This window comes from Falco peregrinus, chromosome W, assembly GCF_023634155.1.
Source record: "Falco peregrinus isolate bFalPer1 chromosome W, bFalPer1.pri, whole genome shotgun sequence".
Taxonomy (NCBI): domain Eukaryota; kingdom Metazoa; phylum Chordata; class Aves; order Falconiformes; family Falconidae; genus Falco; species Falco peregrinus.
Genome location: NC_073743.1, coordinates 5,328,149 through 5,344,292, shown reverse-complemented (window position 1 = coordinate 5,344,292; position 16,144 = coordinate 5,328,149).

Here is a 16,144-nt window from a genome sequence, read left to right as displayed (position 1 = left end):
CATGTGCATGAGCACTGCAGGGCAACAGCCTTCTCTCTCTTCCCCGTCCTCTACCGCAGGGCGAGCGCAGATGTTCTGCCAAGGGAGCACCAGCCTGCACAGGCCCCGCTGCTGTCGCTGTCATGCAGCGCCTCTTCTACCCCGGGCTCCCTCTACTGTGTCCCACACCACTGGCCTGGTGTGATGGCAGAGCCAGTGGCACTACCCTGTTGACGCAGAAGGCTCGGACACAACTGATACGACCAATGTGATCAAGTTGGTGCCACTTTATTAAGGGATACACAGCAATTCATACTCTACAGATGCTCTTAACAGACTCACAGCCATTTATACCCCCAGCTAAAAGTACACACTCTACGCAGGCTTTGGTATGGAAAAGGCGATCGGTTAAAACGACTCGTTCACACGCTTCCACCTCCCCTAGGATTGGTCCCAGTGTGGTGCCCACACGCTGCTCCCCCCTTGTGCAGGCATCCGGTTTTTCCTCACCTTTCTGTCCAGCTCTCTTATCTCTCTGGCGAGTACACAGTCTCTTTGTCTCTCTTGGCCTTGCATATGTCCTTCACAACACCTGCAGCTTGTTACAGCTGCGGCCTGCTCGGCCTGCTATTCCAACAAAGTTACGTGGTCTGCACTGCTCATAATATGTCCGTTGTCTTCCAGCCACTCCACAAATCCCCCTTTTTGTTTTTGAGCGATCCAGACCCCTTTTATCAATCTGTTCATCATTCTCATAAAGCAATTCCACACGCAGCCCATTATCACCAAAGAGATTACAATGGCAAATAACATCGTTATCTCGCGCAGAAACAAGTCTTTTAACCCTCCAGTAATTCCTAAACCCTGTAGCCAGTCCGTTAACCCGTTCTCAGCCTTGATGGCCTGTACGTTTTTTCTCAACTCTGCAAGCTGCTTATGAATAGAGTTTGAGCGATCAGTCAAATTCATACAACACGTTCCTTAGCGCTCTTCACTCTAGGCTACTCTCTACTGTTCATGCTGTTTCCTTATCTTCTAGAGGTGAGATCACATTCCTCCTTTGTTTCTGTTGCATCCTAGTTTCTTCTCATACTCCCTCAAAGTTATGAACTCTTTGCTGCAGGATCTCAGCTGCACATCGCCAAAGCAAGGCCACAACTGCACATTATCCCACTGTCTCTGTTCCGTACGATTCTACAATTACCGGGGGCCCCCTCCCCCTCCCCCCCCCCTTTTTTTTTTTTTTTGAACAGCTAGTACCAGGTTTTCCATGTTCTGCAGGGCCCTTGCAAACATGACGGCAACCAAGGCAATAGCAAACAAACGATACTGCCAATTGAGTGAATGGATGCCAAAAAGGCTGACATTTTCTCAGGTTTTGATAACATGTTGCTGCAATGGGGCGCCTAAAATCCGCGCAGCATGTACCATCAAAATCCTCACAGCCATGTCCTTGAGCCAACAACAAAAAGCCAATACTTGCTCTGTTTTGTATGTAATAGCGGCCAATTTGACTCACGTTCTTAACTGCCTAACAAACAAGGTGATTTAACTCTTGAATGCTTTCCCTGCTGTTACTCCGGAGAAGAGAAGAACCACTGCAATACGTTCCCGTCAGTTCCATAAATCAACTACATCATTACCTGCTTCATCCAAAGCTATATTGCGTTTAAGCGCATTATGCTTATCAACATGTTCACGTGTTGATTTATGTGGGTGTCATGGTCCCATCGTAGCCTCCTACTACGTTAGCATCTACATAAAGACAACTATCGACATTCAAAGCGCAAACAATATCAGCTTCTTTTGCATTAACATCATACAGAGGTAATCCCTTATCCCCGATATCAAGGCTTTCAGTAAGATTCTTCATTCCCCACATACATTCACTTGTTTGCAAGTCAGGAAGGGCACACCAAGCCAGGATGTGTTCAGTTGCTGTGCTAAGGAGACCCACACATCAGTTGTTGGGTTGACTGGCGGCAGCAGCGCTCCCACGGTCCGGCACGCTAAGCTCAGGCCGCACACAGCGAGCAGGTATCCCATCGCGGACCTTCATCTGTAGAAACACAAGCATCACCTCTCCCCCAAGTTAACAATCCATGCGGTCCTGACCAATGCCTGGTATGAGGGTCTTTCCCGCGTACTAAGACACCTTGCTGCTTTTGCTGCTTGTCACCAGTTGACACAAAATATCGTACAATGGGAGGCACCGCACGGTCGACAGAGATTTTCAAAAAGTTCAAAATATAGCATGCTTTCTCGGAACGTGCCTCTGGGTCATTCCCCTCATTCCCCTTTTCTGTTTTTCAAGCAGGCGTTTAAGGGTATCATTCATGCATTCAACGATGGCTTGGCCCGCAGGGGAATGGGGAATACCAAATTGCTGGGGATCCCCCACCGGCATTGTAATGAGTTACATCTGTTGTAACACCAGCGTTGGAAAGCTTGAAGGCCTCTGCCATTAACTCCAAAACGGGGCACGGGGATACCGTTTGGACAGGCTGGACAGGCTGCAACAATGCTGCGTGCAGCAGCCTGAGAGAGACTCTTTTGGCCAAACTGTTGGTACAAGAATCGCCAATTCTGATGATAAAATTGGTGGGCTAACACGACCTGCAGGTGGGCCTCAGGAACAGGCACCGACAGAGCCACAGAACCTGGAGCATCAACTCCAGCATTGCCATCGATTGCAGAACCGCGTAGGGAAGTGTGGCCGTAACATGCATAACATAGAACGGAGAACGGTGTTTCCAAATCCCTTCCCGAACTACAGTCAAAATTGCCAAAAAGCTTAGGATGGGTGATACGGCCATGGACAGCCAGCTCCAACTGGGAGAGGAGGGCTGCCACACAGGCTGAATCAGTAATGAGATTAACAGGGCCTGGGAAATAAAGAAATGCCAAGGCCGCAGCCCGCAACGCCATGACTTGCGATGATCCTTCCTGATGCACAATTTGGGAAGGCCATTGCCCATTTTTTTCCAAGCCACTGCGGCTTTTCCCACTTTTCCAGACCCATCTGTAAATACCGTATCACCTTTGATTGGTGGTCTCCAACTCAGTTGCCGTGGCTGCAAAGTTAGATCTACAGTCATTGCCCAAAGTGGATGAGGTGGATGATGGTACTGAACTTGCCCTTGAACATTGCCAAGAGCCACTTGAAGGGCAGTAGAGCCTGACAGCGCCCATTCAGCGCAAAATTGTTGTACAGGGGCTATCACAACATGTGGAACACCTCCAGTCCACTCTAAATATCTTTTGGGGATTTTTACGATCAATTCAGTAACAAGTTCGTACCATCAAACCAGCAGATTTCATAGACTGCAAAGGCAAAGTGATCCCAGCTTCTGCCTCCACTCCTGCTTGGAACCCCTCCTATTGCCTCCCCTCCCTACCCTCACCCCCCCCGCCCCACCCCCCCCTGCCCCACCCCCACCCCCCCCCCCCGACACCACCACGCCCAGCACCCGGAACCAGGCACTCTGTGACATCAGTCCCACGTCCAAGGGAACCCCGGGCAACGGGAATCCTGCGGGCAGTCCGTCGGCAGCCGTACTGGTGGCGACAAGCCCTCGTCCTTGCAGCTGCCACATGTCGCTGGCAGCGATGGATTTTCTGCGTCTCCTCGTTGTCCTGCTGGCCGTGTGCTGTCCTGTGCACGGCACATGGGACAGCTGTGGGTAAGTGGCCCGAGGCTCTGGGAGGGAGTTGGGCAAGCCTTGTGGGCTTCACTGGAGGGGGCCTGCTTGTCCCCCGTGGCCACCCCCCAGGTTCCTGAAAGCCATGTGGGAGGCTCAGTGCCTTGACAGCAGCCAGGCTGCCGGCACAACTGGTCTGCGGGCTGAAGCAGAAAGCGGGGCGAGGGGAGCGGGTTTTGGCCCCACGGGTTTCCTCGGCCCGTCTGGCCATGCCTTGTGGGGAGGGAAGACGGCTGGCCTTCAGCCGCAACGGCGCAAGCCATCCAGCAGCACAGTAAGGAGTTTCTGGTTACAGAGGGAGCTGCGGGCTTCGTCCCATGGCTTTGCACTACGGCATGTCGCGCGTCGTGGGTGGCACAGATGCCCTGCCGGGGGCCTGGCCCTGGATCGTCAGCATCCAGGCTCTCGTGGAAGGAGGCACGGCGCACATCTGCGGGGGCTCCCTCATCAGCCCACAGTGGGTCCTCACAGCAGCCCACTGCTTCATCGAGGTCAGGTAAGGAGGACCAGGGCTCGGGGCTAGCCCCACAACACTAGCAGGTGCCCTGAGCGCAGCGGCACGTGCTACTGCCGTCCCCTTGCCCTGCAGGACGCCCAGTGCCTGGGCACTCCGGAGCCCCGCCGAGGGGCTGCTCAGGAGAAGGCTGGGCTCGTGCCACTGCTTCCCAGCAGCCTCCCGCTCGACGCTGCTTGAGCCCAAGGCACGCGAGGGCAGTCGCAGCCTCCCTAGCGCTGCTTGCCTCTCTCCCTCATCGAGCAGAAGGCAGGGCAAGTGCCGGGCTGCTGCAGCACGTGGCTGCGCTCCCTCTGAGCCCTCTCTCCATCTGCCTTCCAGGGACATCACCGTCTTGCGCGTGGTGCTCGGTGCCACCCAGCTGACTCAGCTGGGCCCTGAGGCTCAGGTGCGCGCCGTCAGGCGGCTGCTGGTTCACCAGCACTACTGGAACGTCACGCAGAGGAACGACATTGCCTTGCTGGAGCTGGACCAGCCTGTCCAGTGCAACAGCTACGTACAGCTTGCCTGTGTGCCCGACGCCTCGCTGAGAGTCTCAGAGCTGACAGCCTGCTACGTCAGTGGCTGGGGTGCCAGGAAAGCAAGAGGTGAGTGGCCCAAACGCAGTGGCGGTGCCAGTGCAAGCTTGGCCAGCTTGGGGAAGGAGGATGCGCTTCCTGACGGCAGAGGCGAAAGCCAGTGTCAGGCTGTGGGGGCATATGCCTCTCTCTTCCAGAGAGGGGCCGGAGCCATTGACCCAGAGCAAGGCAGAAAGGCAAGAGCGGTCCAGCGCCTGTCGGCATGCAAAGCCGAGCCCCGGGGGAGCGCTTCAGCCAGACGGGGGAGGAGAACTGGCAATCAGCGGCTGGGTGTTCATTCCTTTCTGTGCTCTTCACAGCTGGACGATCGGCATACGTGCTGCAGGAGGCCCAGGTCCACCTCATTGATGCCAGGGTCTGTAACAGCAGCGGCTGGTACAGGGGGGCCATCCACACCCACAACATGTGTGCTGGCTATCCGCAGGGCGGCATCGACACCTGCCAGGTAGGAGCGTGCTACAAGCCAAGCCCCGGCAGCACAGGCAGCCCCGCCACAACCGCCCAAACGTGCGCCATCACGGCCTTTTGCTGGCCACTCACACTCCCATGGCTGGGTCCCCACCGCTGAGGGCCTTACCCGCCCTTCCCCATGGGCAGGCCCTTGCCCAGGGCCTGCCCGCCTTGTCCCGGAGGCTTGGCACGCTGCCCAGAAGGCCCACGCGGTGCCCTTGGCAGCCCACAGCTCCACCATCCCAGCCGTCTGACACACCTTCACCACCACCGTGAAGAGCGGTGAGAGCGAGCCCTGCCTTACAGGCCCACCGCCCCCTGCCAGGCAAGCTTCTACAGAGCTTGGCTGGCCACTGAATGCAGCTCTGGCAGGTGCCGTGAGAGAGAAGGAGCCAGCCACCGGGCTGACGGTGGCCACCCAACAACCCCTTCGTCCTCTCTCCTGTGCTGCAGGGGGACAGCGGTGGGCCTCTCGTGTGCCAAGACAAGAGCGCCGACTACTTCTGGCTTGTTGGCGTGACCAGCTGGGGGACGGGCTGTGCGAGAGCAAGGAAGCCTGGAGTCTACACCTCCACCCAGCACTTCTACGACTGGATCCTGGCGCAGATGGGCCTGCGCCCAGCAGTAACCACTACTGCAAGGCCACAGCCAGTCTTCACCTACACCCCCGTTCAGAGGCCAAGGCCAAGGCCAAGGCCAAGGCCAACAGAATCGAGCCGGTTTCCACCCTGCCCATTTCCAGTCCAGAAGCTGCTGGACTTCTTTACTCGGCTGCAGGAGCTCCTGCAGTACCTAAGGGCGAAATAGCTTGGAGCAGCACCATGAGGAGCATGCAGGGCAGGCTGCACCGCATGACGACCGTTTCCTGCTGGGGCAATCCCTGCTGATGAAAGGCAGCCTCAGTGACAAAGGCCTGCTCTGTCCTGCCCGCGCTGCTCACAACGGCAGAACTCAGCAGGCTGCCTTCTTGCAATAAAGTGTTTCCGTTGGCATGGCTAACCATGCGCCAGTGCACTGCAGTCTCCTGTGCGAGGCAAGGACTTCCAGAGCCGGCACCTGCCGAAGGAGGCAGGCTGCCAAGTCGGGCACAAAGGGTCACCGCAAAGGGCTGAAGCTCTGCCTGCTCCGAGAGAAGCATGAGGGAACAGTGGAAGGAAGGCAGGCAGGTCACAGGAGGGCTCAGGGCCTTGGGGGTGGCAGTTGGAAGCAGAGAGTGCCTTGGGCTGGCTCCTGCTGGCATCCCTGTGGGCTTCTGTACGAGGCGCAAGCCAGCTTGAAAGTGGCCTCTCAGGGCCAGCTGGGCTTCAGGGGAAATCCACGAGCTGGGGCCTTTGCTCACGCCACGGAGTTCCTGGGCTTCCCCAGGCTGCTCTGCTTTCACAGCTGCACCATGTTTCCAAGCCCAAGCCTACGGCTGCAGTGGCTGCAGGGAGCGCCATGAGCTTTGAGTGGGAGCAAAGAGGCTGCTGCTGCTGCTGCTCGGCAGTTGCCCCCCTCCCTGGCTGCCTCCTGGCTGTAGTAGCGGCCACGCTAGAGGAGCAACCGGAGGCCTGGGCCATACCAGACCCCTATGGAGGGGTGCCGCGGGGACTCGAGTGGAATGGTCGAGACTAGGGGACCAGGCCCCCCGTCCGGTGGGCTTTTTTTGAGGGCTTGAGGCTCTGCAGAGGGGTCTGGGGTGCAACGAAGGCCTCAGAAGGGGGCCTGAGTGGACTAGAGAGAGCCTAAGGCAGCCTCCGGGTAGCCAGGGGAAAGGGTGCCCAGTGCCAGGTGGCCTCCACAGCCACCAGGGACCTGGGCACAGGCACCGTCACGTGGGGAGGCAGGGAGCGTGGCATGGGCTTGTTGTGCTCATCATCTCCTTGCCCCTTTGCAGTGCCTTGATCTTGCAGCTAGCCCAGGCACTGCCCCCCACCAGCACAGGGACCCTTGCACAGCACTCCAGCTTAAGATCACTGGCACCGGCTGCCCAGAGAGGCCTCTGGAGACATTCCAGCACCACCTGCACAGGATTTTGTGCAACCTGCTCTAGCACAGCCTGCTTTTGCAGGGCGTTGGACTGGATAATCTCCAGAGGTTCCCTCCAACAACGACCATTGTGTGATTCTGGGACTCGCGGCACTTTGGCTGAGGAAGAAGAGGTCAGGACCCTCAGGCCACCCGACACCTGACTGCCTTCCCAGTGCCTGTCCAAGAAACCTGCCAGTCCTCACTAACAGAAGTTGGACCTGCACACGTGGGCTTGCACATGTGCATGAGCACTGCAGGGCAACAGCCTTCTCTCTCTTCCCCGTCCTCTACCGCAGGGCGAGCGCAGATGTTCTGCCAAGGGAGCACCAGCCTGCACAGGCCCCGCTGCTGTCGCTGTCATGCAGCGCCTCTTCTGCCCCGGGCTCCCTCTACTGTGTCCCACACCACTGGCCTGGTGTGATGGCAGAGCCAGTGGCACTACCCTGTTGACGCAGAAGGCTCGGACACAACTGATACGACCAATGTGATCAAGTTGGTGCCACTTTATTAAGGGATACACAGCAATTCATACTCTACAGATGCTCTTAACAGACTCACAGCCATTTATACCCCCAGCTAAAAATACACACTCTACGCAGGCTTTGGTATGGAAAAGGCGATCGGTTAAAACGACTCGTTCACACGCTTCCACCTCCCCTAGGATTGGTCCCAGTGTGGTGCCCACACGCTGCTCCCCCCTTGTGCAGGCATCCGGTTTTTCCTCACCTTTCTGTCCAGCTCTCTTATCTCTCTGGCGAGTACACAGTCTCTTTGTCTCTCTTGGCCTTGCATATGTCCTTCACAACACCTGCAGCTTGTTACAGCTGCGGCCTGCTCGGCCTGCTATTCCAACAAAGTTACGTGGTCTGCACTGCTCATAATATGTCCGTTGTCTTCCAGCCACTCCACAAATCCCCCTTTTTGTTTTTGAGCGATCCAGACCCCTTTTATCAATCTGTTCATCATTCTCATAAAGCAATTCCACACGCAGCCCATTATCACCAAAGAGATTACAATGGCAAATAACATCGTTATCTCGCGCAGAAACAAGTCTTTTAACCCTCCAGTAATTCCTAAACCCTGTAGCCAGTCCGTTAACCCGTTCTCAGCCTTGATGGCCTGTACGTTTTTTCTCAACTCTGCAAGCTGCTTATGAATAGAGTTTGAGCGATCAGTCAAATTCATACAACACGTTCCTTAGCGCTCTTCACTCTAGGCTACTCTCTACTGTTCATGCTGTTTCCTTATCTTCTAGAGGTGAGATCACATTCCTCCTTTGTTTCTGTTGCATCCTAGTTTCTTCTCATACTCCCTCAAAGTTATGAACTCTTTGCTGCAGGATCTCAGCTGCACATCGCCAAAGCAAGGCCACAACCTCACATTATCCCACTGTCTCTGTTCCGTACGATTCTACAATTACCGGGGGCCCCCTCCCCCTCCCCCCCCCCCCCCCTTTTTTTTTTTTTTTGAACAGCTAGTACCAGGTTTTCCATGTTCTGCAGGGCCCTTGCAAACATGACGGCAACCAAGGCAATAGCAAACAAACGATACTGCCAATTGAGTGAATGGATGCCAAAAAGGCTGACATTTTCTCAGGTTTTGATAACATGTTGCTGCAATGGGGCGCCTAAAATCCGCGCAGCATGTACCATCAAAATCCTCACAGCCATGTCCTTGAGCCAACAACAAAAAGCCAATACTTGCTCTGTTTTGTATGTAATAGCGGCCAATTTGACTCACGTTCTTAACTGCCTAACAAACAAGGTGATTTAACTCTTGAATGCTTTCCCTGCTGTTACTCCGGAGAAGAGAAGAACCACTGCAATACGTTCCCGTCAGTTCCATAAATCAACTACATCATTACCTGCTTCATCCAAAGCTATATTGCGTTTAAGCGCATTATGCTTATCAACATGTTCACGTGTTGATTTATGTGGGTGTCATGGTCCCATCGTAGCCTCCTACTACGTTAGCATCTACATAAAGACAACTATCGACATTCAAAGCGCAAACAATATCAGCTTCTTTTGCATTAACATCATACAGAGGTAATCCCTTATCCCCGATATCAAGGCTTTCAGTAAGATTCTTCATTCCCCACATACATTCACTTGTTTGCAAGTCAGGAAGGGCACACCAAGCCAGGATGTGTTCAGTTGCTGTGCTAAGGAGACCCACACATCAGTTGTTGGGTTGACTGGCGGCAGCAGCGCTCCCACGGTCCGGCACGCTAAGCTCAGGCCGCACACAGCGAGCAGGTATCCCATCGCGGACCTTCATCTGTAGAAACACAAGCATCACCTCTCCCCCAAGTTAACAATCCATGCGATCCTGACCAATGCCTGGTATGAGGGTCTTTCCCGCGTACTAAGACACCTTGCTGCTTTTGCTGCTTGTCACCAGTTGACACAAAATATCGTACAATGGGAGGCACCGCACGGTCGACGGAGATTTTCAAAAAGTTCAAAATATAGCATGCTTTCTCGGAACGTGCCTCTGGGTCATTCCCCTCATTCCCCTTTTCTGTTTTTCAAGCAGGCGTTTAAGAGTATCATTCATGCATTCAACGATGGCTTGGCCCGCAGGGGAATGGGGAATACCAAATTGCTGGGGATCCCCCACCGGCATTGTAATGAGTTACATCTGTTGTAACACCAGCGTTGGAAAGCTTGAAGGCCTCTGCCATTAACTCCAAAACGGGGCACGGGGATACCGTTTGGACAGGCTGGACAGGCTGCAACAATGCTGCGTGCAGCAGCCTGAGAGAGACTCTTTTGGCCAAACTGTTGGTACAAGAATCGCCAATTCTGATGATAAAATTGGTGGGCTAACACGACCTGCAGGTGGGCCTCAGGAACAGGCACCGACAGAGCCACAGAACCTGGAGCATCAACTCCAGCATTGCCATCGATTGCAGAACCGCGTAGGGAAGTGTGGCCGTAACATGCATAACATAGAATGGAGAACGGCGTTTCCAAATCCCTTCCCGAACTACAGTCAAAATTGCCAAAAAGCTTAGGATGGGTGATACGGCCATGGACAGCCAGCTCCAACTGGGAAAGGAGGGCTGCCACACAGGCTGAATCAGTAATGAGATTAACAGGGCCTGGGAAATAAAGAAATGCCAAGGCCGCAGCCCGCAACGCCATGACTTGCGATGATCCTTCCTGATGCACAATTTGGGAAGGCCATTGCCCATTTTTTTCCAAGCCACTGCGGCTTTTCCCACTTTTCCAGACCCATCTGTAAATACCGTATCACCTTTGATTGGTCGTCTCCAACTCAGTTGCCGTGGCTGCAAAGTTAGATCTACAGTCATTGCCCAAAGTGGATGAGGTGGATGATGGTACTGAACTTGCCCTTGAAAATTGCCAAGAGCCACTTGAAGGGCAGTAGAGCCTGACAGCGCCCATTCAGCGCAAAATTGTTGTACAGGGGCTATCACAACATGTGGAACACCTCCAGTCCACTCTAAATATCTTTTGGGGATTTTTACGATCAATTCAGTAACAAGTTCGTACCATCAAACCAGCAGATTTCATAGACTGCAAAGGCAAAGTGATCCCAGCTTCTGCCTCCACTCCTGCTTGGAACCCCTCCTATTGCCTCCCCTCCCTACAATCACCCCCCCGCCCCACCCCCCCTGCCCCACCCACCCCCCCCCCCGACACCACCACGCCCAGCACCCGGAACCAGGCACTCTGTGACATCAGTCCCACGTCCAAGGGAACCCCGGGCAACGGGAATCCTGCGGGCAGTCCGTCGGCAGCCGTACTGGTGGCGACAAGCCCTCGTCCTTGCAGCTGCCACATGTCGCTGGCAGCGATGGATTTTCTGCGTCTCCTCGTTGTCCTGCTGGCCGTGTGCTGTCCTGTGCACGGCACATGGGACAGCTGTGGGTAAGTGGCCCGAGGCTCTGGGAGGGAGTTGGGCAAGCCTTGTGGGCTTCACTGGAGGGGGCCTGCTTGTCCCCCGTGGCCACCCCCCAGGTTCCTGAAAGCCATGTGGGAGGCTCAGTGCCTTGACAGCAGCCAGGCCGCCGGCACAACTGGTCTGCGGGCTGAAGCAGAAAGCGGGGCGAGGGGAGCGGGTTTTGGCCCCACGGGTTTCCTCGGCCCGTCTGGCCATGCCTTGTGGGGAGGGAAGACGGCTGGCCTTCAGCCGCAACGGCGCAAGCCATCCAGCAGCACAGTAAGGAGTTTCTGGTTACAGAGGGAGCTGCGGGCTTCGTCCCATGGCTTTGCACTACGGCATGTCGCGCGTCGTGGGTGGCACAGATGCCCTGCCGGGGGCCTGGCCCTGGATCGTCAGCATCCAGGCTCTCGTGGAAGGAGGCACGGCGCACATCTGCGGGGGCTCCCTCATCAGCCCACAGTGGGTCCTCACAGCAGCCCACTGCTTCATCGAGGTCAGGTAAGGAGGACCAGGGCTCGGGGCTAGCCCCACAACACTAGCAGGTGCCCTGAGCGCAGCGGCACGTGCTACTGCCGTCCCCTTGCCCTGCAGGACGCCCAGTGCCTGGGCACTCCGGAGCCCCGCCGAGAGGCTGCTCAGGAGAAGGCTGGGCTCGTGCCACTGCTTCCCAGCAGCCTCCCGCTCGACGCTGCTTGAGCCCAAGGCACGCGAGGGCAGTCGCAGCCTCCCTAGCGCTGCTTGCCTCTCTCCCTCGTCGAGCAGAAGGCAGGGCAAGTGCCGGGCTGCTGCAGCACGTGGCTGCGCTCCCTCTGAGCCCTCTCTCCATCTGCCTTCCAGGGACATCACCGTCTTGCGCGTGGTGCTCGGTGCCACCCAGCTGACTCAGCTGGGCCCTGAGGCTCAGGTGCGCGCCGTCAGGCGGCTGCTGGTTCACCAGCACTACTGGAACGTCACGCAGAGGAACGACATTGCCTTGCTGGAGCTGGACCAGCCTGTCCAGTGCAACAGCTACGTACAGCTTGCCTGTGTGCCCGACGCCTCGCTGAGAGTCTCAGAGCTGACAGCCTGCTACGTCAGTGGCTGGGGTGCCAGGAAAGCAAGAGGTGTGTGGCCCAAACGCAGTGGCGGTGCCAGTGCAAGCTTGGCCAGCTTGGGGAAGGAGGATGCGCTTCCTGACGGCAGAGGCGAAAGCCAGTGTCAGGCTGTGGGGGCATATGCCTCTCTCTTCCAGAGAGGGGCCGGAGCCATTGACCCAGAGCAAGGCAGAAAGGCAAGAGCGGTCCAGCGCCTGTCGGCATGCAAAGCCGAGCCCCGGGGGAGCGCTTCAGCCAGACGGGGGAGGAGAACTGGCAATCAGCGGCTGGGTGTTCATTCCTTTCTGTGCTCTTCACAGCTGGAGGATCGGCATACGTGCTGCAGGAGGCCCAGGTCCACCTCATTGATGCCAGGGTCTGTAACAGCAGCGGCTGGTACAGGGGGGCCATCCACACCCACAACATGTGTGCTGGCTATCCGCAGGGCGGCATCGACACCTGCCAGGTAGGAGCGTGCTACAAGCCAAGCCCCGGCAGCACAGGCAGCCCCGCCACAACCGCCCAAACGTGCGCCATCACGGCCTTTTGCTGGCCACTCACACTCCCATGGCTGGGTCCCCACCGCTGAGGGCCTTACCCGCCCTTCCCCATGGGCAGGCCCTTGCCCAGGGCCTGCCCGCCTTGTCCCAGAGGCTTGGCACGCTGCCCAGAAGGCCCACGCGGTGCCCTTGGCAGCCCACAGCTCCACCATCCCAGCCGTCTGACACACCTTCACCACCACCGTGAAGAGCGGTGAGAGCGAGCCCTGCCTTACAGGCCCACCGCCCCCTGCCAGGCAAGCTTCTACAGAGCTTGGCTGGCCACTGAATGCAGCTCTGGCAGGTGCCGTGAGAGAGAAGGAGCCAGCCACCGGGCTGACGGTGGCCACCCAACAACCCCTTCGTCCTCTCTCCTGTGCTGCAGGGGGACAGCGGTGGGCCTCTCGTGTGCCAAGACAAGAGCGCCGACTACTTCTGGCTTGTTGGCGTGACCAGCTGGGGGACGGGCTGTGCGAGAGCAAGGAAGCCCGGAGTCTACACCTCCACCCAGCACTTCTACGACTGGATCCTGGCGCAGATGGGCCTGCGCCCAGCAGTAACCACTACTGCAAGGCCACAGCCAGTCTTCACCTACACCCCCGTTCAGAGGCCAAGGCCAAGGCCAAGGCCAACAGAATCGAGCCGGTTTCCACCCTGCCCGTTTCCAGTCCAGAAGCTGCTGGACTTCTTTACTCGGCTGCAGGAGCTCCTGCAGTACCTAAGGGCGAAATAGCTTGGAGCAGCACCGTGAGGAGCATGCAGGGCAGGCTGCAGCGCACGACGACCGTTTCCTGCTGGGGCAATCCCTGCTGATGAAAGGCAGCCTCAGTGACAAAGGCCTGCTCTGTCCTGCCCGCGCTGCTCACAACGGCAGAACTCAGCAGGCTGCCTTCTTGCAATAAAGTGTTTCCGTTGGCATGGCTAACCATGCGCCAGTGCACTGCAGTCTCCTGTGCGAGGCAAGGACTTCCAGAGCCGGCACCTGCCGAAGGAGGCAGGCTGCCAAGTCGGGCACAAAGGGTCACCGCAAAGGGCTGAAGCTCTGCCTGCTCCGAGAGAAGCATGAGGGAACAGTGGAAGGAAGGCAGGCAGGTCATAGGAGGGCTCAGGGCCTTGGGGGTGGCAGTTGGAAGCAGAGAGTGCCTTGGGCTGGCTCCTGCTGGCATCCCTGTGGGCTTCTGTACGAGGCGCAAGCCAGCTTGAAAGTGGCCTCTCAGGGCCAGCTGGGCTTCAGGGGAAATCCACGAGCTGGGGCCTTTGCTCACGCCACGGAGTTCCTGGGCTTCCCCAGGCTGCTCTGCTTTCACAGCTGCGCCACGTTTCCAAGCCCAAGCCTACGGCTGCAGTGGCTGCAGGGAGCGCCTTGAGCTTTGAGTGGGAGCAAAGAGGCTGCTGCTGCTGCTGCTCGGCAGTTGCCCCCCTCCCTGGCTGCCTCCTGGCTGTAGTAGCGGCCACGCTAGAGGAGCAACCGGAGGCCTGGGCCATACCAGACCCCTATGGAGGGGTGCCGCGGGGACTCGAGTGGAATGGTCGAGACTAGGGGACCAGGCCCCCCGTCCGGTGGGCTTTTTTTGAGGGCTTGAGGCTCTGCAGAGGGGTCTGGGGTGCAACGAAGGCCTCAGAAGGGGGCCTGAGTGGACTAGAGAGAGCCTAAGGCAGCCTCCGGGTAGCCAGGGGAAAGGGTGCCCAGTGCCAGGTGGCCTCCACAGCCACCAGGGACCTGGGCACAGGCACCGTCACGTGGGGAGGCAGGGAGCGTGGCATGGGCTTGTTGTGCTCATCATCTCCTTGCCCCTTTGCAGTGCCTTGATCTTGCAGCTAGCCCAGGCACTGCCCCCCACCAGCACAGGGACCCTTGCACAGCACTCCAGCTTAAGATCACTGGCACCGGCTGCCCAGAGAGGCCTCTGGAGACATTCCAGCACCACCTGCACAGGATTTTGTGCAACCTGCTCTAGCACAGCCTGCTTTTGCAGGGCGTTGGACTGGATAATCTCCAGAGGTTCCCTCCAACAACGACCATTGTGTGATTCTGGGACTCGCGGCACTTTGGCTGAGGAAGAAGAGGTCAGGACCCTCAGGCCACCCGACACCTGACTGCCTTCCCAGTGCCTGTCCAAGAAACCTGCCAGTCCTCACTAACAGAAGTTGGACCTGCACACGTGGGCTTGCACATGTGCATGAGCACTGCAGGGCAACAGCCTTCTCTCTCTTCCCCGTCCTCTACCGCAGGGCGAGCGCAGATGTTCTGCCAAGGGAGCACCAGCCTGCACAGGCCCCGCTGCTGTCGCTGTCATGCAGCGCCTCTTCTACCCCGGGCTCCCTCTACTGTGTCCCACACCACTGGCCTGGTGTGATGGCAGAGCCAGTGGCACTACCCTGTTGACGCAGAAGGCTCGGACACAACTGATACGACCAATGTGATCAAGTTGGTGCCACTTTATTAAGGGATACACAGCAATTCATACTCTACAGATGCTCTTAACAGACTCACAGCCATTTATACCCCCAGCTAAAAATACACACTCTACGCAGGCTTTGGTATGGAAAAGGCGATCGGTTAAAACGACTCGTTCACACGCTTCCACCTCCCCTAGGATTGGTCCCAGTGTGGTGCCCACACGCTGCTCCCCCCTTGTGCAGGCATCCGGTTTTTCCTCACCTTTCTGTCCAGCTCTCTTATCTCTCTGGCGAGTACACAGTCTCTTTGTCTCTCTTGGCCTTGCATATGTCCTTCACAACACCTGCAGCTTGTTACAGCTGCGACCTGCTCGGCCTGCTATTCCAACAAAGTTACGTGGTCTGCACTGCTCATAATATGTCCGTTGTCTTCCAGCCACTCCACAAATCCCCCTTTTTGTTTTTGAGCGATCCAGACCCCTTTTATCAATCTGTTCATCATTCTCATAAAGCAATTCCACACGCAGCCCATTATCACCAAAGAGATTACAATGGCAAATAACATCGTTATCTCGCGCAGAAACAAGTCTTTTAACCCTCCAGTAATTCCTAAACCCTGTAGCCAGTCCGTTAACCCGTTCTCAGCCTTGATGGCCTGTACGTTTTTTCTCAACTCTGCAAGCTGCTTATGAATAGAGTTTGAGCGATCAGTCAAATTCATACAACACGTTCCTTAGCGCTCTTCACTCTAGGCTACTCTCTACTGTTCATGCTGTTTCCTTATCTTCTAGAGGTGAGATCACATTCCTCCTTTGTTTCTGTTGCATCCTAGTTTCTTCTCATACTCCCTCAAAGTTATGAACTCTTTGCTGCAGGATCTCAGCTGCACATCGCCAAAGCAAGGCCACAACCTCACATTATCCCACTGTCTCTGTTCCGTACGATTCTACAATTACCGGGGGCCCCCTCCCCCTCCCCCCCCCCT